This window comes from Nyctereutes procyonoides, unplaced genomic scaffold (assembly GCF_905146905.1).
Source record: "Nyctereutes procyonoides isolate TBG_1078 unplaced genomic scaffold, NYPRO_anot_genome, whole genome shotgun sequence".
NCBI classification, from domain to species: domain Eukaryota; kingdom Metazoa; phylum Chordata; class Mammalia; order Carnivora; family Canidae; genus Nyctereutes; species Nyctereutes procyonoides.
In genome coordinates, this window is record NW_026575041.1 from 1,199,562 (window position 1) to 1,224,706 (window position 25,145).

Consider the following 25,145-nt stretch of genomic DNA (forward strand, 5'->3'; position numbering starts at 1 on the left):
CCTGTCCAAAATCATGAGGTTAACAAGTAGCAGAATTAAGATTCAAACCCAGGTCCCTCTCACTACAAAGTTCATAATCTTTTTTTTTTTTTTTTTTAAGATTTTATTTGGGCAGCCTGGGTGGCTCAGCGGTTTAGCACCACCTTCGGCCCAGGGCGTGATCCTGGAGACCCGGGATCGGAGTCCCACATCAGGCTCCCTGCATGGAGCCTGCTTCTCCCTCTGACTGTATCTCCACCTCTCTCTTTCTGTGTCTCTCATGAATAAATAAATAAAATCTTTATTTTTTTATTTTATTTTTTAAAAGATTTTTATTTTTTTATTTTATTTTTTAAAAGATTTTTATTTTTTTATTTTATTTTTTAAAAGATTTTTATTTTTTTATTTTATTTTTTAAAAGATTTTTATTTTTTTATTTTTTAAAAGATTTTTATTTATTTTATTTTTTAAAAGATTTTTATTTTTTATTTTATTTTTTAAAAGATTTTTATTTATTTTATTTTTTTAAAGATTTTTATTTTTTTATTTTATTTTTTTAAAAGATTTTTATTTATTTATTCATGAGAGACACAGAAAGAGAGAGGTGGAGATACAGTCAGAGGGAGAAGCAGGCTCCATGCAGGGAGCCTGATGTGGGACTCGATCCCCAGACTCCAGGATCACACCCTGGGCGGAAGACAGGTGCTCAACCACTGAGCCACAAAGGCATCCCCAGAAGTTCATAATCTAAATCATCATGCTATAATGGCAAATGGTTGAAAGTTTGGTTTTAGATATGAGGGGTCTGTTGGACATAGAATCAGAAAAATCCAGCAGATGGTGAAAAATATGATTTAGGGTAGAGATACAGATTTGGGTCACTTTTGGAACAGTGTGACTATAATCAGAAAAGGGTCTACAGTAGGATCATGCTCGCTTAGGAGGCCTATAAAGAGGTGGTTTATACATTTGCTCTTGAAATTTGTTAATCTGCCTCAGCCTCTGCCTTGCACAGCTCCAGGGACACCCATATTGAGAAGTGACGGGCTCTGGGTGAAATTCCAAATCTCTGCAGGTTCCTTTTATTAGGACCTTTATATTATTTTCATTTGGGGAAATTTTAACAAAACGCCAGTGACTACACCAATGTCAATCTAAAAGAAAGGTAGCTAAGAGACTGGATTTGGGGATCAAATGTCTTCATTTTCTCTCCTTACATCAGGTTCACATCATTTCCTGCTTGGGATTCTACCTCCCTCACTAAAAATGACTAGCATTTGTGTGTATGGCTTTAACACTGATGGTGTTTCCCATCTACGAAGCATTTCACATAATCCTCACAACAGCTCTCCAAGGTAGACATTGTTTTCATTTTATCAAAGAGGAATGAAGTTCAGAAAAGCACTTTGCCTAAGGTCACACAACTATAAAACATTAGGACCACAATGCAAGACCGATCTACTGGCTCCAAATTTGAAGCTCTTTCCAGCAGATTCACCCCAAGATAACCATGAGCCACCCACCCACCTAGAAACCAACAGTCACCATCCCTACATACACTTTCACTGTATTTAGAAAGAAAACAAAAGGACCACTAAAGCAAAAAACAAATTTTAAAACAAAGTAGTAAAATATAAAAGGCCAAAAACTCCAAAAAAGAAGAAAAAAGAAAAAGAAAAAAAAAAGTAAAGAGGAAAAAGAGAAAAAAAAAAAAAAAGGTGTGGGGGGGGAACTAGAGGATGGTGGTGGTGAAAAAGTGGTAGTGGAGAGAGAATGTAGTCTACCTGAGGGGTCCTAGAGGGTGATCCTCTTGGTTCTGAGTGTATTTTGTTCTGTATGTTAGAAGATGCTCAACCCCAAATTTATATAAACCAGCAATACTTCTAGAAGGCCCCAACATTGACCACCAAAATATAAACAAGATAAAAGAGGGGGGCAGAATGGAAATGAAGAGAGAATATAATCTCACAGAATGAACCAGCACAGTATTCCACTTGGTTCTGGGTGTATGCCGGGACCCCTGCATCCCAATGTTTCTAGCAGCAATGTCCACAAGAGTCAAGCTGTGGAAGGAGCCTCGTTGTCCTTTGACAGATGAATGGATAAAGAATATGTGGTCTATGTATACAATGGAATATTACTCAGCCTTTAGAAGGGACGAATACCCACCATTTGCTTCAACGTGGATGGAACTGGAGGGTATTATGCTGAGTGAAGTAAGTCAATCAAAGAAGGACAACCATATGGTTTCACTCATACGGGGAATATAAGAAATAGTGAAAGGGATTATAAGGTAAAGGAGGGGAAATGTGTGGGAAAAATTAGAGAGGGTGACAAAACATGAGAGACTCTTAACTCTGGGAAATGAACAAAGGGTAGTAGAAGGGAAGGCGGGCAGGGGGATGAGGTAACTGGGTGATAGGCACTGAGGAGGGTACTTGATGGGATGAGCACTGGGAGTTATACTATATGTTGGCAAATTGAACTTCAATAAAAAAAATAAAATGAAAAAAGGAAGCAGGGGGATAATGACTGGAAAGGGATAATGGAATGCTGGTTCTGGGATGTTCTGTTTCTTGAAACAGCTGTAATGACACAGGTGTGCTCACTTTGTGACAAGTCATGAGCTACATTATGCATTTTTCTGTATGCACATTACACTTTAATTAAAAAGCAAACATTAGGCAAAATTAAGATAGACTAATCAAAATTTGGGAGCAAAATTGGATGTCTCAGGGCTACATATATACTTACCTGACTTCTCAAGCAGCAGGTACATATAGGGCACCTACCAGTTAAGTTAGGATGCACAAAATCCTTGTACATACAAATAATGTATTCACCCATTTGTCCCTATCCATAATGTCTAAGTGATGACAGTGAATCTGATGGGATCAGGAGTAAGGGAAGCCCAGGAAGGGGCCAAGATTATAGTTAATGAAAAAAAAAAATGGCCTTTGAAAGGTGCAACTATCCTGTACTATCAGTACAATAGTAAGATATTTCAATTTCAGAGATAATAAAAATGTGAAAAAAATAGCCAATGACAATTGAAACATGCCACCAATTATAAATGCATCCTAATTTCAGAGTGTTAAAATGTAAAAACAACAACAAAGCATTTAAAAATAAATAAAAGACAATGTTCTAATCTCAAGAGGTAGTTCAATTGTGGGATCATAGATCCCGGAGCATTAGGACTAGAAATTCTAGGACTTTGGAGATCTGTGTCTCTGGTACAAACTCCTCGTTTTAGAGATGCAGAGAGTGGGGCCCTGTTTTAACAGTTTAACCTTATTAAATGGAAGCTCACACAGAAAGTTAAGAACTATAACTACAAAGTTGGTTCCCTGATCCTAGGACTCTTTCCACTACCCAGATACCTCCCCTAAACTCAGAAGAAGATTTACATGTAAACTATTTTCACTTTCATAATTCTCTGCTTCATTAACTCACTAAAAAAATTAAAAGCACCTCTTAAAATCAATTAAGGTGAAAAAATAGGAGACTTCATCTCTTGCTTGAACAAGTTTGTTTTCCTTATTCTCTAAAATCAATGAAGCAATACAAAGTGAGATTAAAAAACAAAATTTGTAATCTCTCAGCACCTTTTCGTTCCTCCCTGGGCCCTCTCACAAGATAAGATAGGTTAATAGATTTCTCCATGCCCCCAAGAACATAAGTACAAATATATTTTTATATTTAAGGGGATTTTTAATTATTCTCTATTTTTAAAAAACTAGGCTTACACTTCAACATTGCTCTGCAACTTGTTTTTCTCATATAATTTATCATGAACACCCCCCAAGTGTCAGTGAATAAAATTTCAACTCATACTTTTAAAAGACTGTATAATAACAGTCCACATAAAAAAATAGTGTGTTCAGGTATTTTCCTACTGATGGTCATGGCTATTTTCAATCTGTTACCATTTCAAACAATGCCATAATGCATATCCTTGTACAGATTTCCTTTTATTTTTTTATTGTTTTAAAGATTTTATTTATTTATTCATAGACACAGAGAGAAAGGCAGAGACACAGGCAGAGGGAGAGGGAGAAGCAGGCTCCATGCAGGGAGCCTGATGTGGGACTCGATCCCAGGTCTCCAAGATCACACCCCAGGCTGCAGGCAGCGCCAAACCACTGCGCCACCGGGGCTGCCCCAGACTTCCTTTTAAATGAAAGAAAAAAATTTCTATACACACACATTCTTGTCCACTGTTTTCATTGCTTCCTTTGTCATCATCCCTGCCTTACTTCCTCATAGAATTTTCCTCAGGGTCCAATGTGATGATAAAGGAGGGCAAAACAACTTGGAGAATGTCAAGGCATGACATGTGATACCTACTGTTGGTAAATTAGAATTGGTCTGTCTTGGCTGCCTCTCCCAGCCACCTGCGCACAGCCCCCCCACCCCCCCCCTAACCAATACATATGTTCCTTGTTCTGGTCTCAGCAGCTGCTTCCCACTCAACTGATGTGGGCAGAGCTGGCTTGTGGAATTCATCCTACTTTGTCACACTCCTGACCCTGCCAAGTGCAGATGGGCCCACCAGCCATCCAAACAAGTAGGAAGGAAAAAGAATAATTATCACTATGAAATATTATAATAGAGAATATATAGAGTAAAATGTAGGGGCACCAGAGTGGCTCAGTCAGTTAAGGGTCTGCCTTTGGCTCAGGTCATGATCCCAGTGTCCTGGGCTCCAGTCCCACATCCAGCTCTCTGCTCAGTGGGGAGCCTGCTTCTCCCTCTCCCTCTGCCTGCCACTCCCTCTGCTCGTACTCTTTCTGTCAAATAAATAAAATCTTAAAAAAAAGATATATATATAGAGAGAGTAAAATGTAAAACTCCCCATTTGCCCACATTCACCAACACCCCCCTCCTCAGAGTGACCACTGTTACAAGTTTGTTGTAACCTTTCCTAAGTATGTACAAACATACACATGTATGTACGTGTACAGAGATACATATAGGTGTATGTGTGTGTATACATGCAGGTGTGTAAATAAAGACACAAGGAGTGCATGTTTGGTCTACATATCTGTAATCATATTGTATGCTGTTTTGCAATTTGCCTTTTTCACTTAAAAATTTCTTTGAGGGCAGCTCGGGTGGCTCAGCGGTTTAGCACCGCCTTCGGCCCAGGGCCTGACCCTGGAGACCCAGGATCGAGTCCCACGTCGGACTCCACGTATGGAGCCTGCTCTCCCTCTGCCTGTGTCTCTGCCTCTCTCTCTCTCTCTGTGTGTCTGTCTCTCGTGAATAAATAAAATCTTTAAAAAAAATAAAAATAAAAATTTCTTTGACATGTTTCCATATTAGTATATAATGGACTCCTCATATTTTAAAAAGCTTGAGTAAAATGCTGTAGTTTTTGAACAGTTAGGGCTTCTGACTAATATATTCTAATATATTTCCCACTATCTGAAGGTCAACAAACTATGACTTGCAGAGGTGAATAAAGAAAACCCTGAACAATGCAAAAGTTAGGGGTACCAAATCACTTGACATCCCCACTACCCTGTGCAGCTGAAAATCAATGCAGAACTTCTGATACCCCAAATACTGAAGTATCAATAGCCACTACTGACTGGAAACCTTACTAATAACATAAACAACTAATTAAAACCTATCTTGTAAAAGTTATATGTATTAATACTGTAACCAAACAATAAAGCTGGAGAAAATGTTACCAGGAAAATTATAAGGAGGAGAAAATACATTTACAATACTGTATTTATCCAAAAAATCCCTCTATAAGTGGACTCAAGTAGTTCAAACCTATGTCATTCAAGGGTAAACTGTAGTTGTAACTACACAGCCTGCAAAGCCTCAAATATTTATTACCTGGGTTTAAACAAAACAATAACTTACATTGAACATCTAAAGAATAGTTTTTTTTGTAAAGATTTTATTTATTTATTCATGAGACAGAGAGAGAGAGAGAGAGAGAGAGAGAGAGAGAGAGGCAGAGACACAGGCAGAGGAAGAAGCAGGCTCCATGCAGGGAGCCCAATGTGGGACCCGATCCCAGGTCTCCAGGATCACACCCTAGGCTGAAGACGGCACGAAACTGCTGAGCCACCAGGGCTGCCTTAAAGAACAGTTTCTTTAAAAAAATTAAAAATATTTTATTTATTTATTCATGACAGACACAGAGAGAGGCAGAGACACAGGCAGAGGGAGAAGCAGTCTCTCTGCGAGATGCCCAATGCAGGACTAGATCCCAGGACCCCAGGATCATGCCCTGAGCCGAAGGTAGATGCTCAACCACTGAGCCACACAGGTGCCCATAAAGAACAGTTTCTTTATGGAGATTAGTTGTTGTCCAACTCAATAGTGTGTGGTTATTTTAGACAGTGAGGCTCATCTTAAATGGAATTTATATGGGCACATAGGTGGCTAGTTGGTTAAGTGTCCAACTCTTGACCTCAGCTCAGGTAATGATCTCAGGGTCATGAGACTGAGCCCTGTGTCATAGGGCTCCACACTCAGCAAGGAGTCTGCTTAAGAGCCTCTCCCTCTGCCCCCCCCCCACTCCACCCCACACGTGTGCAGGCTCTGTCTCTCACTCAAATGAATAAATAAATAAATCTTTAAACAAAATTTATATGCAACTATAGGTCTGGTTTTTAATACTGAAAAAAGTCTAAAACACTCAAATAAGTCCAAAGATATCCCTCTACTTCTGGCTTGAGACACTAATGAGTTTCCAATGAACTATTTATTCTTCATCTTCTTGTCTAATTTCAACTAATGGGAAACAGGCCTGGTTCCTGATGTCCTTCAGTGACACTGATGAACAATGTAGCTCCCACTCACACACTACAATGATAATGAAATCAAAGTAAGCTACGTTATCTCTGCTGCTAAACATCCCCACCATAGCCCCCCAACACAGCACAACATAGATGTCTATCCTCTTCTGGTTGTAGAGAGAAGATTCACTAGGAAGCAGCTCAACACTTCTAGCATGTCTAGCCAATTGCTAAGAGCTAGGGCTCTAACCTTTGTGGGAAAGGTAGGCTGATCCTCCCCTGCAAAGCCTACTATTCTGAAGATCCAGGACATGAAATTAAATCATTTCTACCAGGAATTTTAGGCCATTCGATTTTTGTAGCAAGGGAAGATGCCATCATCCCAATTTTACAAATGGGGAATTGAGGGTACCTTATCTCCTTTCCATTCCCAAAAATGTTAGCAAATGAGGCTACCTAACAGTGACCCCCACATACACACTTTCTTTCTCCTTCCATCCTCTCTCAAATTTTGATTTTATATGATAATGGCAAGGAAGCTATCATACCCTCCAGGAAAGTTAACTTAAGCTAATACTTGGAATGAAAAATTGTCAAAGAAAGAATACTGCATTTTCTAATTCAAGTAAGAAGGCCTTTTTTAAGTGGTTCTCTGAAAAGAAATTTGGCAATATATATTAAGAACCTGACAGGCAGCCCTGGTAGCACAGCAGTTTAGCGCCGCCTGCAGCCCAGGGTGTGATCCTGGAGACCCAGATGGAGTCCCATGTCAGGCTTCCTGCATGGAGCCTGCTTCTCCCTCTGCCTGTGGCTTTGCCTCTCTCTCTGAATAAATAAATCTTAAAAAAAAAAAAAAAAAAAAAGATCCTGAAAAGAGGAACACAGAGGTGGCTCAGCAGTTTGGTGCCTGCCTTCGGCCCAGGGCATGATCCTGGAGACCCAGGATCGAGTCCCACATTGTGCTCCCTTCATGGAGCCTGCTTCTCTCTCTGCCTCTCTGTCTCTCATGAAGAAATAAATAAAATCTTAAAAAAAAAAAAAAAAGAACCTGAGAGATGTTCATATTCGAACATTATGCTAAGTGAAGTAAGCAGGACAGAAAAGAACACCAATTGTATGTCCAATTTAGGAGGTAGCTGGAATGGGCAAATACATAATAATGGAAAGTAAAAGAGTGGCATTAGAGGCTGGGGAAGGATGGAATGGGAGTTATTGTTTAATGGGCACAGTTTCTGTCTGGGATGATGAAAATGGATAGTGGTGATGGCTGTACAACATTGTGAATATGACTTAATGTCACTGAATTGTACACTTAATTGTGAATTGAAATTAAATCATGAATTTAAAGTTAAAATGGTAAATTTTGTTATGCTCATTTTACCCAAAATTTTACAGATTTTTTTTTAAGATTTTATTTATTTATTCATGATAGACACAGAGAGAGAGAGAGAGGAGCAGAGACACAGGCAGAGGGAGAAGCAGGCTCCACGCCAGGAGGATCCCGGGTCTCCAGGATCATGCCCTGGACCAAAGGCAGGCGCTAAACTTCTGAGCCACCCAGAGATCCCCCTTACCCCAAATTTTAAAAGTGGGATTACTAAAAAAAACAAAAACAAAAAACCTCACGTACTTTTTTTTCTTTTTTTAATATTTTTTAAGATTTTATTTATTTATTCACGAGAGACACACACACAGAGACACAGGCAGAGGGAGAAGCAGGCTCCATGCAGGGAGCCTGACGTCGGACTTGATCCTGGGTCTCCAGGATCACACCCTGGGCCAAAGGCAGGCGCCAAACCGCTGAGCCACCCAGAGATCCCAAAAACTCCCGTTCTTTGAACAAATAATTCCATTCACAGAAATAAAACTAATCTAAAATATAAATAAAGATATATATATTAATCATTATGAAAAACTGGAAAAAAATAAGTAATAAATTATGATACATCCATGATGAAACCTTATACAGTCACTAAAAATATTTAAAATTTAAAAAATAAAAAATAAAAATATTTAAAATTTTAATGACAAATACTCAATGTAGAATTTAAAAAGACATAAAATTTGATATGGTATGATCCAAATTTATTTTTTAAACTACATATACAAATGTGTATCATACATACATATATACCTGTATACTTGTGTGAATCTGTGTATATAAATTTATAAGGATATATAGCAAATAATGTTTATTTCTGAGTTGTGGAATTACAGGTCATTTTTACTTTTGTCCTTAAAACCTTATTTTTTGTGTTTTGCAGCATATAGCATATAGCATAAGAAAATAATCAGGGACGCCTGGGTGGCTCAGTCGGTTAAGCATCTACCTTCGGCTTAGGTCACTACCAAGGTCCTGGGATTGAGCCCTGCATCCGGCTCTCTACTCAGTGGAAGGTCTGCCTCTCCCTCTCCCTCTGCCTGCCATTCTGCCTATCTGTGCTCTGTCAAATAAATAAATACAATCTTTAAAAAATATATACATATAGGGACCCCTGGGTGGCTCAGCAGTTGAGCATCTGCCTTTGGCTCAGGTCATGATCCCAGGGTCCAGGGATCGAGTCCCACATTGGCTCCTTGCAAGGAGCCTGCTTCTCCCTCTGCCGATGTCTCTGCCTCTCTGTTTCTCTCATGAATAAATAAAATCTTAAAAAAAAATAGACACAAACTTACACCAGGAACTAATAATAATGAAGGGACACCTGGGTGGCTCAGTAGGTTGAGCATGGGATCGATCTTGAGTTTGGCTCAGTCATGATCTTGGGGTTGTGAGATCAAGTCCTGCATTGGGCTCCACACTCTCCAAAGAGTCTGCCTAAGATTCTCTGTCTCACCCTCCTTCTGCCCTCCCCACCTTGTTCCTGAGCAGTCTCTCTCAAAAAAAAGATAATATAGGGCAGCCTGGGTGGCTCAGCAGTTTGGCGCAGCCTTCAGCCTAGGTCACGATCCTGGAGACCCAGGATCAAGTTCCGCATCAGGCTCCCTGCATGGAGCCTGCTTCTCCTTCTGCCTGTGTCTCTGCCCCCCCCCTCTCTCTCTCTCTCTGTGTGTGTGTCTCTCATGAATAAATAAAATCTTTTTCAAAAAAAATTTTAAAAGGTAATATAAAAACTATTAGTAAATAAAAATGGTTATCTCTGCAGAGTAGAATTAGGATAAAGGGTTAAGTGTAGGGGACTTACTTGTTACATTACTTCTATAATTTGTATAAAAGTATCACAGTACTGTTTAAAATAGAAAAACTGAGGGATGCCTGGGTGGCTCAGAGGTTGGGCGACTCAGATCATGATCCCAGGATCTGGGATCGAGTCCTGCATCAGGCTGCCTGCAAGGAGCCTGCTTCTCCCTCTGCCTATGTCTCTGCACCTCTCTCTCTCTCTCTGTGTCTCTCATGACTAAATAAATCAATCTCTAAAAAAAAAATAAAATAGAAAAACTGAAAGCACTATATAAAAATCCTCTATGATAAACTATTATATAGCCATTAGAAATCCTTATAGTTTCAGCAACATTTTAAATTTATATGAGTTTATACAATGAAAACAATGGTAACTGGGAAGCAGAATACAAAATTATAGGTAATATATGACTTCGGACTATGCAAAACAGAAATATGTAGAGGTACAAAACACTGAAATACTAAAATGGGAATAAGTGATTTTCTACAAATGGTGGGGTTATGGATAATTTTAGTTTTCTTCTTTATACTTTCCTGTATTTTTCCTATTTCCTACAATGAATATATAATATTTTTCAATCAGATTCAAAAAACATCTTTGGTTTCCACTGTATAATCAAAAGTCCATTCTTTGTGAGAAATCTGTATAGGATTGTATACAGGATTAGCAGAAATAAGCAACCCACTAGCAAGAAGACTACAGAAGGCATATGTCTAAGAAAACTTTCATCTTTGGGGCGTAGAGAAGCTCAGTTTAGAGGGACAATGTTGATCATTTTCTGCCTTCTTACTTTTGGAGCTGCTTTCACAAATGTGACTGAGGAATCAAGTTATACTGAGACACCTGACAAACTTTTTACTCAAGACCCAGGATCAGCACCTTCTCAACCCTTAAATCTAAGACCTTATACTTAAAACAGATGGTGGCACCTAGGTGGCATAGTCAGTTAAGTGTTTGACTCTTGGTTTCAGCTCAGGTCCTGATCTTAGGGTCGTGGGATCCATAATGAGCCCAAGCTCAGTGCAGAGTCTGCTTAAGATTCTTTCTCCCTCTGCCCCTCCCATCCTGCTCTCACTCTCTCAAATAAATAAATAAATTGGGATCCCTGGGTGGTGCAGCGGTTTGGCGCCTGCCTTTGGCCCAGGGCGCGATCCTGGAGACCGGGATCGAATCCCACATCGGGCTCCCGGTGCATGGAGCCTGCTTCTCCCTCTGCCTATGTCTCTGCCTCTCTCTCTTTCTCTCTCTGTGACTATCATAAATAAATAAAAATTTAAAAAATAATAAATAAAAATAAATAAATAAATAAATAAATAAATAAATAAATAAATCGTTTGGTTTTTTTTTTTAAAGAAAAAAAAACAGTCTAATACTTAAGTAACATGGATTGGATTATGATACTCCTCACATCAAAAACATTCAGGGGGCCAGGCACGTGGGTGACTCAGTTAAGTATCTGACTCTTGATCTCAACTCAGGTCTTGATCTCAGGGTTGTGACTTTAACTCCTGAACACTGGGCCTGGAGCCTACTTTAAAAAAAAAAAAAAAAAAAAAACAAGAAGAAAGTCAACAGGGATCCTGGGTGCCTTCCACTTGGGTCATGATCCCAGGGTCCTGGAATGGAGCCCAGGGTAGGGCTCCCTGCTCAGCAGGGACTCTGCTTCTCCCTCTCCCTGGGCCCCTCCCCCAGCTCATGTGTGCTCTCACTCTCCTTCTCTCTCTAAAAATAAATCTTAAAAAAATATTGTTTTTCAGGGTGCTCCTGGCTAGCTCAGCCAGAAGAGCTTGTGATTCTTGATCTCTAGGCTGTGAGTTCAAGCACTATGTTGAGTGTAGAGGTTACTAAAAAAAAATAAACTTAAAAAAATTTCAACAGCTAACTCCATGCAGAATAAAATCCAAATTCCTTAACATGACATTTAAAGTTCTTTAAGATCCAACCATCAAACTTCCTTTCCAGCCTATCTCCAGCTCATTCCTCTAAAATATCTTCTATCTCAGGAATACTTTTCCCAAACAAGCTCTGTGCCTCTGCCCATGCTGTGACCTCCTCCAAAATGCTCTTTCTTCTAAAACTACTGAACACCTAATTCACATTTTATAACCTGGTTCAAATGCCTTCTCTCTTCAGAAGCTCTCCTTGTTTTCCCAATTCAAAAACAACTGTCCTCTCCTTTATGTGTTCCTACTATTGCTTGTTCCTCTATACACTTTATTCCATTCCTCTCTGGGTCTCCTTTAGCTGCAAATGTTTCACTTGATGAAGCTTCTGGAAAGCAGAAACACTCTCATTCACTTACCAGCTCCATTTCAGCACAATGCTAGCACACAGTGGGTGCTAAACAATGTTGCCTGACTGAATGACAGCAAACTGGCCCTAATCTAATGAATTCTTTCGGCAAGGCAGCCAGGGAAGCCATTGTCAAAGAGGGCAATTCCTCTAATTTAAAGTCACCTATGGGGAAGCCTGGGTGGCTCAGGGCGTGATCCTGGAGTCCTGGGATTGAGTCCCACATCGGGCTTCCTGCATGGAGCCTGCTTCTCCCTCTGCCTGTGTCTCTGCCCCCCGCCCCATGTCTCTCATGAATAAATAAAATCTTTAAAATAAATAAATAAAGTCACCTACATAGCATGAATGACCAACAGAAAATGTCATAGACCTGCCACTTTAAGGGGACTGGCAAGCTGACTATGTTTACACAATCCTAATTAAAACTAAAGGGCACTGAGGGAAAGAAGAGGAATAGGGCGATTAAGAGGTGTGGATTCTACAGATCCTCCTACTCTGTTTGGAGCCCAAATCTCCCAGCCTAGTGAGCTCACCAAGCAGTCTATTCTCTCCTTGAGGTTACTATAGGACCTAAAGTATGGAAAAGCAACTAAGAAGGCCACTTTCTCTCTAGCTCTGCTCTTGGCCATTTAACCTCGAATTGTGGTTACCTGGGGCTTTTTCTCTAAATGAAGCCCACTGCACCGATCATTAAAAGAATCCCTTTAGAGAAAGACTTGAAATTAACCACAGCAGGGAACAAAGTCTCTAAATCTCCTAAATCACAATATCCACACTGTCCATTTGGATGAAATTCACCCCCAACTCCTTCAAACAATAGGTCCTACCAGGGAATGACTTCTCTCAGGATCAGCATGTCCTGTGATTGTTTTTCAGCAGAAAGCTCCTAGTGCCTGCTTCCCATTAAATAGCTACTTCACGTTTGATCACTCAGCCCTGACTGCACGTAGAAAGCAACATCACTATAACTGAAGGGCTAAAGCAACATCACTAAGAGGCTAAAAAGGAATTAAAAATTCTTTTGAATTTTGAACTCATCTAATAGTCAAGGAACTTAGAACAAGTAGGTACTTTCCCACCTCAAATCTCCTTAGGCCTACCTGTTCTCAGATCTAGAACTCTTAGTATGTAACTCTTTCAATATCAAAATGAGGAAAATGAGGCCTAAAGAAGAATTTCAAATGATCATATAGTGACTTAGTGACAATCTTCTGACCACACAGCCGAACACCTTATTTTACTGACTAGTTATCAACAAGACCACTGTTTCCAGGAACAGATTCCAGGGTACACCAGTCTATTTCAAATGCATTCAAGATAGGCTGTCTGCTTTCCCCCTCTTTCCATCCCCCTGACTATCCTCACTGTTTCTCAAACCCAACTGCTGACCAAAAATATTAAATTTAATAAAAAATCAATGAAGTAACTTGATATATCATTTTTTCCCACAAAAAGACTGGAACTATCAAACTATCTGCTTGAGCCATGCCCTCTGAATGGGCTCTGGCATGCTGGTGCACAGTGGGTGCTGCAGCCGAAGGACTTGTGACTGAGTCTTCTGGAGATGGGACTGCAAACACCCTGTCAGCTAGTGTCCTATGCCAGCATGTTCCAATCCCTTTCAGCCCTCAAATCCCATTTGTGATTTGGGAGGACTACCATGAGAAAGGTGAATTTTCTCAAACTATCTAGTCACCTTGGCCGAGAAGCAGGCATTTATACCACTGAGTATAAAGGAAGTGACACCATTTTTTTTTAATTTATTCATGAGAGACACAGAGAGAGGCAAGACACAGGCAGAGGGAGAAGCAGGCTCCACGCAGGAAGCCTGATGCGAGACTCGATCCCGCGCCTGGGATCACGCCCTGAGCCAAAGGCAGACGCACAACCACTGAGCCACCCAGGCGTCCCGAAGTGACACCTTTTTAAACAAACATTTCCAAGCTTATTAAATCAAATGAAAACTGCAGTCAAAATAGTCTCTGTAGGAAGTTATTTACTTATTCTAACAATATTACCATCGCTCAAAATATTTGTGAAAACACTCCTTTGGAAATGGCCTTTAAAGTCTACTCCATGTGAGACACACACAAAAATTAAGTCTTACTGTTTACAACTCATTCTTCACCAAAAAATGTACTGCCTTGCTTGACTCTTTGGCTCACAGTATCTTTTGGCTGTTTCCAAAAACTGAATCCACCAAGCAAAAGTGATGATTTTCTACTTCTGAGGATATTCAAAAGATTGTCTTAGAAGCCAAAAAAATGCTGAGCATTGGCAGCATCGCCAGAGTAAATTTTAAAAAAAGGCTGAGAACACAATTACCTTGAGGAGAACAAATTTACAAATATTATTAAGTGTCCCACAACTATAAGTAAGGGAATAAGATATGTGCAATATATGTCACATGTTAATTATAGTTTTACAGTCATACATTATATAACCATAAATTTTGACCCTGAAAGAAATCTTCCAGATCATATAATCCAAACTGTTCATTTTTACATTAAGAGAACTTCAGTCCATCCAGATTAGGCAATTTATCTCTAGTCACATAGCTGGTTACCAACAGTCAGGACTAGAAATCCAGTCACCCTGACTTCTAGCATAATCCACAAACCTATTCTAATCCATACTCCTCCCTCTTCTGTGCTCCTCACTGCTGTCTTTCAAAGGGAAAGGAAGTAACTTGGGACACTAAAGCACACCACATTGTTCTGAAACCCAGTAGCTGAGAAATGATGATTTAAGACCAGGATACCTCTCTGTAATCACCCCTACGGGTATGAGCCATTATAGTACGTAGCTCACAAGACTTCTGGATAATAATCCACCTCAGAGCAGGGATCAATGAAACCTCTGGACACCTCCCCCTCACACACACACACACACAAGAATATATGTCTATGAAACCTCTCTTCCAACCTCCTGCAATAACCCCTGTGCTTCAAATAACTGAAAGGAGGTTACTATGAAGAACATGAATCAGGGAAAAGGAAAAGAGTAAAGCTTCTGTTCAGGAAAAAGCTGATCTACGAAAAACCAGAGAGGACAGGAACCATCTTGAACTTACCTCCTGGTGGACAGCTTCTTCAAACCCAGACAAAGAGATCCCTGGTCTGGCTTAGAATTAGCATCTACCCAGGGAATGGGTAAAGGGGCAGGAATGCTTGTTCATTCTCCCACCCCACCCACTGTTGGTCAGCTCAGCCTCATATCATCCTAGGCAGCCCCATCGTTCTGTAGATCAGACAGCAACCGGAAGGGAAGCTATGCAGCCTAGGTCAACGGGGTGAGTCAGTCGCAGAGCAGGAAGAGTCACTGGGGCAGAAATTCTGGCCTCCTGTGGTAAGATTGCCAAACCAAACCACACCACACCACACCCCCACCTCTCCTTGGTCAGCACTGGGAAGGCCCTGCCCTATTAGGATTCTGGTCTCCAAACCAGGAAAGGTTCTTCCTCAGGAGGCTCCATTCCACTCTCATTTCCAAGTGTGTTTCTCCTATTCAAAACTCTTCCATGGCTTTCTTCTCCCTAAAGCATCATACCTAAATTATCTGGCCTAATTTTTGAGTCCTCCATTATATGGCCTCAAGTCATTTATTCAACCTATTTCCCATTATCTCAGTGTACACTCTAAACTAATCAAGCCAGTCTTCCCACTTCTCTCTGCACGAGCCTCTCTCATTTCCATGCCTTCAGCTTTTTTGCAGTGGTAAATTTAAATACCTTCAGGAGTCAGGCACGTAAAAGAAATGGATTCTCCAGTAGAGCAATTGGCAGAACCCAGAATGCTGTCCCCACCTAAAGGCATTCAAATATTTTAATTCAAATATGAATGCAATATTACACTTTGGGCATCACAATAACCTCTTAAATAGTTATTAATATTCTTTCTAGTTTGCAAGTGAAGAAACTTCCCCAAGGTTAGGCAGGGGCAAAATGCTGGGCCCTGAAGCCAAAGACAGAGCTCTAAAATATTAGGATTCCCAGGAGCGCCAGGGTGGCTCAGTGCTTGAGCATCTGCCTTTGGCTCAGGTCATGATCCTGGGGTCCTGGGACTGGGTCCTGCATTGGGATCCTGGCAGATAGCCTGCTTCTCCCTCTGCCTATGTCTCTGCCACTCTCTCTCTGTGTCTCTCATGAATAAATAAGTAAAATAAACAAAAAAAAAAAATAGGATTCCCAGTAGTACAAACACCACAGAAGATACAGAGCTCTAAACTCTCAAGAGGAGGGGCACCTAGGTGGCTCAACTGGTTAAGCATCTGACTCTTGATTTTGGATCAGGTCATGATCTCAAGGTACTGAGACTGAGTCCCAAATCAGGCTCCATCTCAGGGTCATGAGATAGAGCCTTGCATCAGGCTCCATGCCCAGCACAGAGTTGGCTTGGGATTCTCTCTCTCCCTCTGCCCCTTCCCCCCCTCCCCCTACTCATATTCTCAATCTCTGTAAAATAAATAAAATTTTTTATTTATTTATTTTTTGGTTAAAGATTTTATTTATTTATTTGAGAGACAGAGAGAGCGCACAAGCAGGGGGAGTGGCAGGCAGAGGGAGAGGGAGTCTGATGTGGGGTTCAATCCTAGGACCCTGGGTCATGACCTAAGTGGAAAGCAGATGCTTAACCCACTGAGCCACCCAGGGACCCCCACAAAATCTTTTAAAAATAAGCTCTGAAGAAAAAATTCATTTTTCATAATATACAATCTTAATAGTGGGATAGGAAACCCAAACAGCAGCTTATCTAACCATACTCCAACTACCTCAAATTCCATCCATGTTCCTGTGAAAGTCTTTCCTACTTATTCCCAGTCTTACTGAGTTCCCTCTTCTCTCAATTTCTATTAGGCTTACATACTAGACAACAAAATCATATGCTCAGTTATATATGGTCATGAAAAACTGAATATTGAGTCCATCCATGTGAGTAATACAGGATTTTTCACTACTCTATTAACCTATATAGCTCTACTTAAAATGTTTTTTTTAAGACTTTATTTATTTATTAATGAGAGAGAGAGGTAGACACACAGGCAGAGGGAGAAGCAGGCTCCATGCAGGGAGGCTGACGTGGGACTTGATCCTAGGTCTCCAGGATCAGGCCCTGGGCTGAAGGCGCTAAACCGCTGAGCCACCCAGGCTGCCCGCTCTACTTAAAATGTTTAACCTGAATCTAATCAAAAGAAAACAATCATACAAATCCTAATTAAGAAAAAAAAAAAGAAAAAGAAAAATATTCTGGGGGCACATGGGTGGCTCAGTCGGTTAAGCTTTGAACTATTGGTTTCGGCTCAAGTCATGATCTGGCAGTTGTGGGACCAACCTACTCATCAGGTTCTGCACTTCTGCTTCAGATTCTGTCTCTCAAATAAATAAGCAAATAAAATCTTAAAAAAAAAAAAGAAAGAAAAATATTCTGCAATAACCTAACCTAAACTCTTTAAGGATGTCAATACTATGGTAGACAAAAAAAAATTCACTTAAGAGACTAGAGAATTGTTCAAGGGGCATGATAACGAGAAAATCATGGCAACTAAATGTAAGCATGATCCTTCTTAGGAAGGCTGATTTGAAAAAGTCTATGAGGGACGCCTAGGTGGCTCCATGGTTGAGCATCTGCCTTCGGCTCAGGGAGTGATCCCAGGGTCCTGGGATCAAGTCCCCACACTGGGCTTCCAACAGGGAGCCTGCCTCTCCCTCTGTGTCTCTCATGAATAATTAAAATCTTAAAAAGAAAAAAAAAAGGAAAAAAGTCTATGAAAGATATCACTGAGAAGATTTGAGAAGTCTGAACAAGTACTATACATTGGATCTACTGAATCAAAATTAAATTTCTTGAGTGCTAACTGTATTGTGGCTATACAGGAAGACAGTCTTGTTTTTAGGAAACAATGCTGAAATATTTAGGATGAAGTATATGATGTTTACGTCTAACAGTCAAAAGTTTCAGAAAAATAAAGGATAGAGAGCAAATGCAGCAAAATGTTCACAACTGGTGAATCTAAGCGAAGCATATAATTTGTTCTATTTTTCTCATAAAGTATCAATAGGTTTGTAAATAAAATCTTTAAAAAAAAAAAAAAGGGACACCCGAGTGGCTCAGTGGTTAAGTGCTTGCCTTTGGCCCAGGGCGTGATCCTGGAGTTCCAGGATCGAGTCCCACATCAGGCTCCTTGCGTGGAGCCTGCTTCTCCCTCTGCCTGTGTCTCTGCCTCTGTGTGTGTGTGTGTGTGTCATGAATAATTAAATAAAATCTTAAAAAAAAAGTATCAATAGGTTTGAACTTATATATTTATTATTCCTGTAAAGTATCTGTAGGTTTAAACAGTTGGTGAGGAGGAAAATCCTGTATCACACACTTCTTTATATACTCAGCTCTTTAAGAGATAAAACATTAAGAGATAAACTCGGTCAGCCCGGGTGGCTCAGGGGTTTAGCGCCGCCTTCAGCCCAGGACCTGATCCTGGACACCTAGGATCGAGTCCCACATCGGGCTCCCTGCATGGAAACTGCTTCTCCCTCTGCCTGTGTCTCTGCCTCTCTTTCTGTCTCTCTCATGAATAAATAAATAAAATCTTAAAAAAAAGAGAGAGAGAGAGAGAGAGAGAGATAAACTCCTTACTTATTTGTTCACTGCCGAAAGAAACTGGGCTTCAGAGGTCAGCAACAAGACAGAGTCCACTTTGCAGCAGTTCATGAGGGGTTCAGTGGCAAACTCTCAGCAAGCCAGAGATTTCCCTCAAACTCAGACCATCACACCACAGGAAGAATAGAAAAGTAGGTAAAAGCTATTACTACCTTGCCCCTCACAGGCCATCCAGAAGTCAGACACTTGACAAATGCCCACCTACAGGGCAGAATACAGTTGCTACCCACGCAAAGGACCCAGAGCTGGGGTCACGCTGCATCCACCGTGCCACAGGGTACCAAAAACTTGACAACCTGCAAAACAAGGGTGTCTGGCCAGTCACAGGAAGGCATTCAAGTGATCAAATAAACATGCCTGAAATACACAGTCTTTACTCATCATACAAACCAGTCCTCAGCTGCAGTAAGGCAGAGAAATCTGCAAGGCTGAATCACTGGCATTTCCTGCACTGGCTTCAGAGAAATCGGCCCTTAAATAGGATAGAAAGGGCAGCTGACACAGCTGTCAACAGAGGCCTCAACCCAGAAGCGTGCTGTGCGATATGCGCTCTTTCCCTTCTACAGCCACCAGATCATTTTACTTTAGCCAAGTGGTCCCTTATTAGGGTGACTGACTGCCCAATGGCCAACCCTTAACCTTGACGCTTTCCTCCCCTCACTGACAGCCAAGATAGTGTGCCCTTTCCAGATAGCTCCTCCACCCATTTAGCAGAAAGAATAACCAAAACTCTTCATCCCAAACTTCCACCGACCAAATATCTATAGTGGTGTAACACAGAGCCTGCTTCTCAAACCTAACATTTTTAGCATTTTTACCAAAGACAGAATGAAAACATACAAAGACTGCTTGTCAACCTTTGGAATTATAAACTGTGAAGGACAGAAAATACGTTTTTAGATCTGATCTGGCAAAAAAAAGATCTCAACAGTTACCAAAAGCAACACGATACAATTCAATAGGATTAAATATGAAGGCTTGCATTCAGAATAAAAGAAGTCAATCAAATTATACAAGATGGTAGAGAGCTGGTACAGCGGTTCATATTTAAAAGGCTGTTTTGGGGTAGGCGAGGGAGCCGGCTGCCTATATTGGGAGATGAAGGGAGAGGCTGTTCCGCTCTCAATGAACCATGAATGTAACAGAGCTATCCAAAATATCAATACAGGCTCAGGTTGTGTGACAACTCTGTGCCCCACCTTTAAAGAGCAAAGTCAAATAAATAAACAAACAAACAAACAAATAAACAGCAAAGTCAGAGTATATGCAGCTGACAAATGACAACTACAGTGAAAGGTCTAAAAGTTGTGTCACGGCAAATATGAGGGAAGAACTACAGATACTTAGCAGGGAGAACATGAAAACGTTTCTCAAATATATGCGTGCTTGTCATGCAGGTGAAGAGAAAAACAGGTGTTCTCCTGCAAGAAGACAAAAACAGAACTATTGAGTAGAAATTACAGGAAGAGAGATTTTGGTTGGACATAGGGAAAAACTTTCAGCATAATAAAGAAATTAAGAATGTGGGTTATGGAACCCAGAATGCTTGGATTAGAACACTAACTCCACCACTTACAAACTGTATGGCTTCGAGTGGATTATTTAATTTATTTGTGGCTCAGTTTCCTTGCCTGTTAAAGGGAATAGTAATGATGACAGTATTCACCTTATACAATTTTAGGAAGCAGTTCATGTAAAGTGCTTAAATTAGTGCCTGGCTCACAGTATACACTGAGAAAAAAAAGAAAAAGAACGTTAGCTATTGCTAGGATTGTTGATATGATAAATCAGATAACCTGAAAATCTTCCTACTAAATACATCCGGATATTTGGGAAAATATAATAAACATCTTTTAGATTGTGCCAATTTATTGTCTGTCAGCTCCACACCTGCCCTGTTTTACCCGGCTCTGTGACATTGGGGCTTGGACTCCGCCAACCCCATTTCACCTTTACCAGCCAGCTCCCTGTTAGGATCTGTCAACAGGAGGTGCTAAAGGGAAAATGGAAGGCAGGAACTTCCTCTTTCCTATGGCTTGCTCCTTCTTGACCACAGCAGTTGGTTCCTTCCCACTTCTTTCTAAACTGCCAGAACCAGCCCCATTGCACTCCCTGAGAGGCACCAGCACCAGGTGCCGAGCAGAGTTCAACCAAACCTGGCTCCTCCAGGCCCTTCCTGGGAGCACCTGAGAAACCAGCAGCACCAGGCAACACCCTCTCCTCAGAGAATCAGGGCATAGTTCCTCCAGATCCCTCCAGACTTCTTAGGCTCTGATAACTCCAACTGTTCCTCCCTTTGTTTTTCAGTCCTAGATGAGGTAGCTGTTTAATGCAGTTATTACATCAAAATTACTTTAAGATCCCCATTTTGCACGTTTAGCCCTCCAACAAGGATTTAAACTAATTCCAGGGGATCCCTGGGTGGCTCAGCGGTTTGGCGCCTGCCTTTGGCCCAGGGCGCGATCCTGGAGTCCTGGGATTGAGTCCTACGTCAGGCTCCCGGCATGGAGCCTGCTTCTCCCTCCTCCTGTGTCTCTGCCTCTTTCTCTCTCTCTATCACAAATAAAAATAAATAAATCTTTAAAAATAAATAAATAAATAAATAAATAAATAAATAAATAAATAAATTCCATTTATTGAGTTCACTCTTAAAATAGTTATGTGTGGTTTCTACTTTCCTGATTGGATCCTGATACATAGGTAAACTGAGCTTACAAGAAAGTAAGGGAAATCCCAGGAACAGTGTGACCTGACAGCATAGCTGTCCCAGCCACATAAAGAATTTATAACCTCCTCCTTGTCCAGGAGACAGATTTTGGGCCTACAAAGAGCAACTGAGATCCTTGTATAAAGGCTGAGACAGTCAATAAAAAGATCAGGAAAGAAAAATATCTGTCCACAGGGAAATAAAGAAGCTTATCTTGTTCACCTAGTGAAGTAGGAGGAAAAACTCTCCTAGTAACTCAAAACCATAGTTGTTTTGTGGCCTAAGTTTGTGACCTGGAAATCTGTGAGTAGAGATAACTTGCATATGTTTTGGTTCCAGGTTGGGAATAGCCTTGAGTGCTCAATATAAGCAAACACAAAGTTCTCCAGGAGATATATGAATGGTCAGTTAATATGTGAAAAGATGCTCAACATCATCAGTCATCAGGAAATTGCAAATTAAAACCATGATGAGATAATATTATACCTCCATGAGAATGGCTAATATTAAAAAAGGCCAACAATACCAAGGATTGGTAAGAATATGAAGCAAGAGGCATCTGGATGGCTCAGTCTGTTAAGCATCTGACTCTTGATTTTGGCACAGGTCATGATCTCAGGGTCATGAGATGGAGCCCTGCACTCCAGGAGATGCTAGAGATTCTTTTTCCCCTCTCCCTTTGCCCCTCCCCTCCACCAAGCCCCCCCATAAATAAATAAGTAAATAAATAAATAAATAAATAAATAAATAAATTCTTTTTTAAAGAAAGAATATGAAGCAAATGGAACTCTTACATATTGCCAAAATGGTACCACCACTTTGGAAAACTGGTAATTTCTTAAAAAGTTAAACATGCAACTGCCATACAACTTAGCCAGTCCACTCTGAAAATAAAGGAAATTACACAAACGCTCAAAGATTTGTACATGAATGCTCATAGCAATTTTATTCACAAACTGGAAACAAACCAAATGTCCACTAACACTGAATAATAAACATTACATGATATAATCATACAACAGAATATTACATAACAGAAAGCAACCAATTACTGATATATGCAACTAAATGGATAAATCTCACAACGCATTATGCTATGTGAAAGAAACTAGGCCTAAGAATACACACTCTATGATCTGACTTACGTGAAATTTTAGAAAACACAAATTCATCTACACTAGTTCCTGAGCCAAGGTGAAGGGAAACACGAACTGTAAAGAAGCAGCATACAGAAACTTTTGGGAGTGATGGAACTGCTCTATATTTTGATTGTGGCAACTTTTTATAGGTGTATACATCTATCAAAACACTTTTTACTTAAATAGTTTACTGTACATAAATTATTTCAAAGAAAGTTTACTTAAAAGAAAACTGGAAAAAAAAAGAACTGTTCTTGGAGAACTGACCTCAACCCAAGCTATATAAGTCTACCATAGATGATAATCCTTTGAATATGAGCTTACAATCCAAAACTACTAAATACTTGAAGACACAATTCATCATAGGCAAGAGTCAGTTAAAACAAATGGCAGGATTATACTCCTAAAAACTTCAGAAAATTCTGCATGATAGAGACTACAAGTTTATTTAAAATTGTTATATAAATTGAAAACATGAGACAAAAATGATACCATGGAAAACAAAGAGGCAGATTTGAAAATGAACCAAAGAGTACTTCTAAAAATGAAAAAGCTAATGGAAATAAGAACTCAGGACACCTAGGTGGCTCAGTCAGTTGAGGACCTACTCTTGATCTCAGCTCAGGTCTTGATCTCAGGGGTGTGAGTTCATCTCCGTGTTCAGCTCCAAGCTGGGCATGGAGCCTACTTAAAAAAAATTTTTTAATTAATAAAAAAAAAAAAAACAAGAACTCAAAAAGTAAATCAGGGGGCGCCTGGGTGGCTCAGGCAGTTAAACATCCAACTCTTGATTTCAGCTCAGGTCATGATCTCAGGATCATGAGATTGAGCTCTGCATTAGGCTTCTCACTGGGCATGGAGGCTGCTTAAGATTTTTTCTCTCTCTCTCCCTCCCTTTAAAAAACACACACAAATTAGTTCTAGCTGAAGAGTAAGTTAGTATCCTAGGAGATGGATTTAAAGAAATTACCCAGAGGTAACAGAGACAGAAATCATGAAAGATAAGAGATGTAGAGGACAGAATAAAAAAGTCCAACATAAGTTAAATATGGGATCTGGGAGAAGCACTATTTAAAAAGGGAATGAGGGGATCCCTGGGTGGTGCAGCGGTTTAGCGCCTGCCTTTGGCCCAGGGCGCGATCCTGGAGACCCGGGATCGAATCCCACGTCGGGCTCTTGGTGCATGGAGCCTGCTTCTCCCTCTGCCTATGTCTCTGCCTCTCTCTCTCTCTCTGTGACTATCATAAATTTAATAAATAAATAAATAAATAAATAAATAGATAGATAGATAGATAAAATAAAATAAAATAAAATGGGAATGAGTGAATTTTTTACAAAAGTCGTAAAAGGGCAGCCCGCGTGGCTCAGCAGTTTAGCGCCGCCTTCAGCCCAGGGCGTGATCCTAGAGACCCGGGATCCTAGAGACCCGGGATCCTAGAGACCCGGAATCGAGTCCCACATCAGGCTCCCTGCATGGAGCCTGCTTCTCCGTCGGCCTGTGTCTCTGCCTCTCTCTCTGTCGCTCATGAATAAATAAATAAAATCTTTAAAAAAACAAAAAAAAAGTCATGCAAGGTATGAAAATTCAGATTGAGGAATCACTGTAAGCCCCCAGTAGGACACAATCAAATCCACACCATGTAATGAAACTGCAAAACACAAACAAGATCTTTAAACCAAAGGAAAAAAGCAGGTTACCTACAACATGATAGTTAAACTGTGAACACAGTTCTCAAAAGTAACAACAAAAAGGCAAAATTTCAGTAAAATAACATTTTCGAAATGCTGAGTGAAAATAATGGAAGCCCAGTGCCCAGCTAAACTGTCAAGACTGAAGGGGCAATAAAGATGTTTCCACAAAGAGTGTTTACCACCAGTTGACCCTCACTGAAGAAAACATCTGAAGGATATATTTGTCTAATACGAAAGGAATAAAATTCAAGAAAGAATGGTGAAAAAACAAATGGCATATTAGGGTAAAATGAAGTAACCACTGACCGCACAAAACAATACTATTACAATAACAATTATTGCTACTTAGGATTGTTCGATATTGAAATAGACTGTTTGAGGGAGTGGTCTCATCATTGTAAGTGCTCATTTTGATTTTTGAATTCAGACAACACCTTTTGATATGTTTAGCATAACACTGAGTAAGAGGCTGAAATAAATGACCCCCAACACACTTAATGACCATAGGGTGTTATTAGACACAGCTGTCAAAACATTCCCAGACCAGCTCTGTTTAGCCACCTGTGGCAGGGCTTTCCCTCATCCGCTTTCCCTCATCCTAACAGTTCTAGAACTCAAGTACTACTCAAGGCATTCTTCTCACTTTAATATTCCATAAATAAAAAAGAACATTCTAAATAGAAGTGCTTTTCATATGAGCTTTCAGGTAAGATCTTCTAGCTTTGGGGGAGTATAGTTTT

General features: G+C 40.3%; 1 protein-coding gene across 5 annotated transcripts in view; it reads right to left on the reverse strand.

Moving 5' to 3' along the window:
* Positions 1-25,145, reverse strand: part of NUMA1 (nuclear mitotic apparatus protein 1) — a 76,382-nt gene that overhangs the window by 49,586 nt on the left and 1,651 nt on the right. For 2 of the 5 annotated variants that reach the window (XM_055320547.1, XM_055320539.1), the window contains exon 1: positions 15,288-15,486. The exons of the other annotated variants lie outside the window; for them this stretch is intronic. The gene's annotated coding sequence lies outside the window, so the exon portion shown is untranslated. Of the gene's footprint in view, positions 1-15,287; positions 15,487-25,145 lie in introns of those variants that run through there. 5 annotated transcript variants of the gene reach the window in all.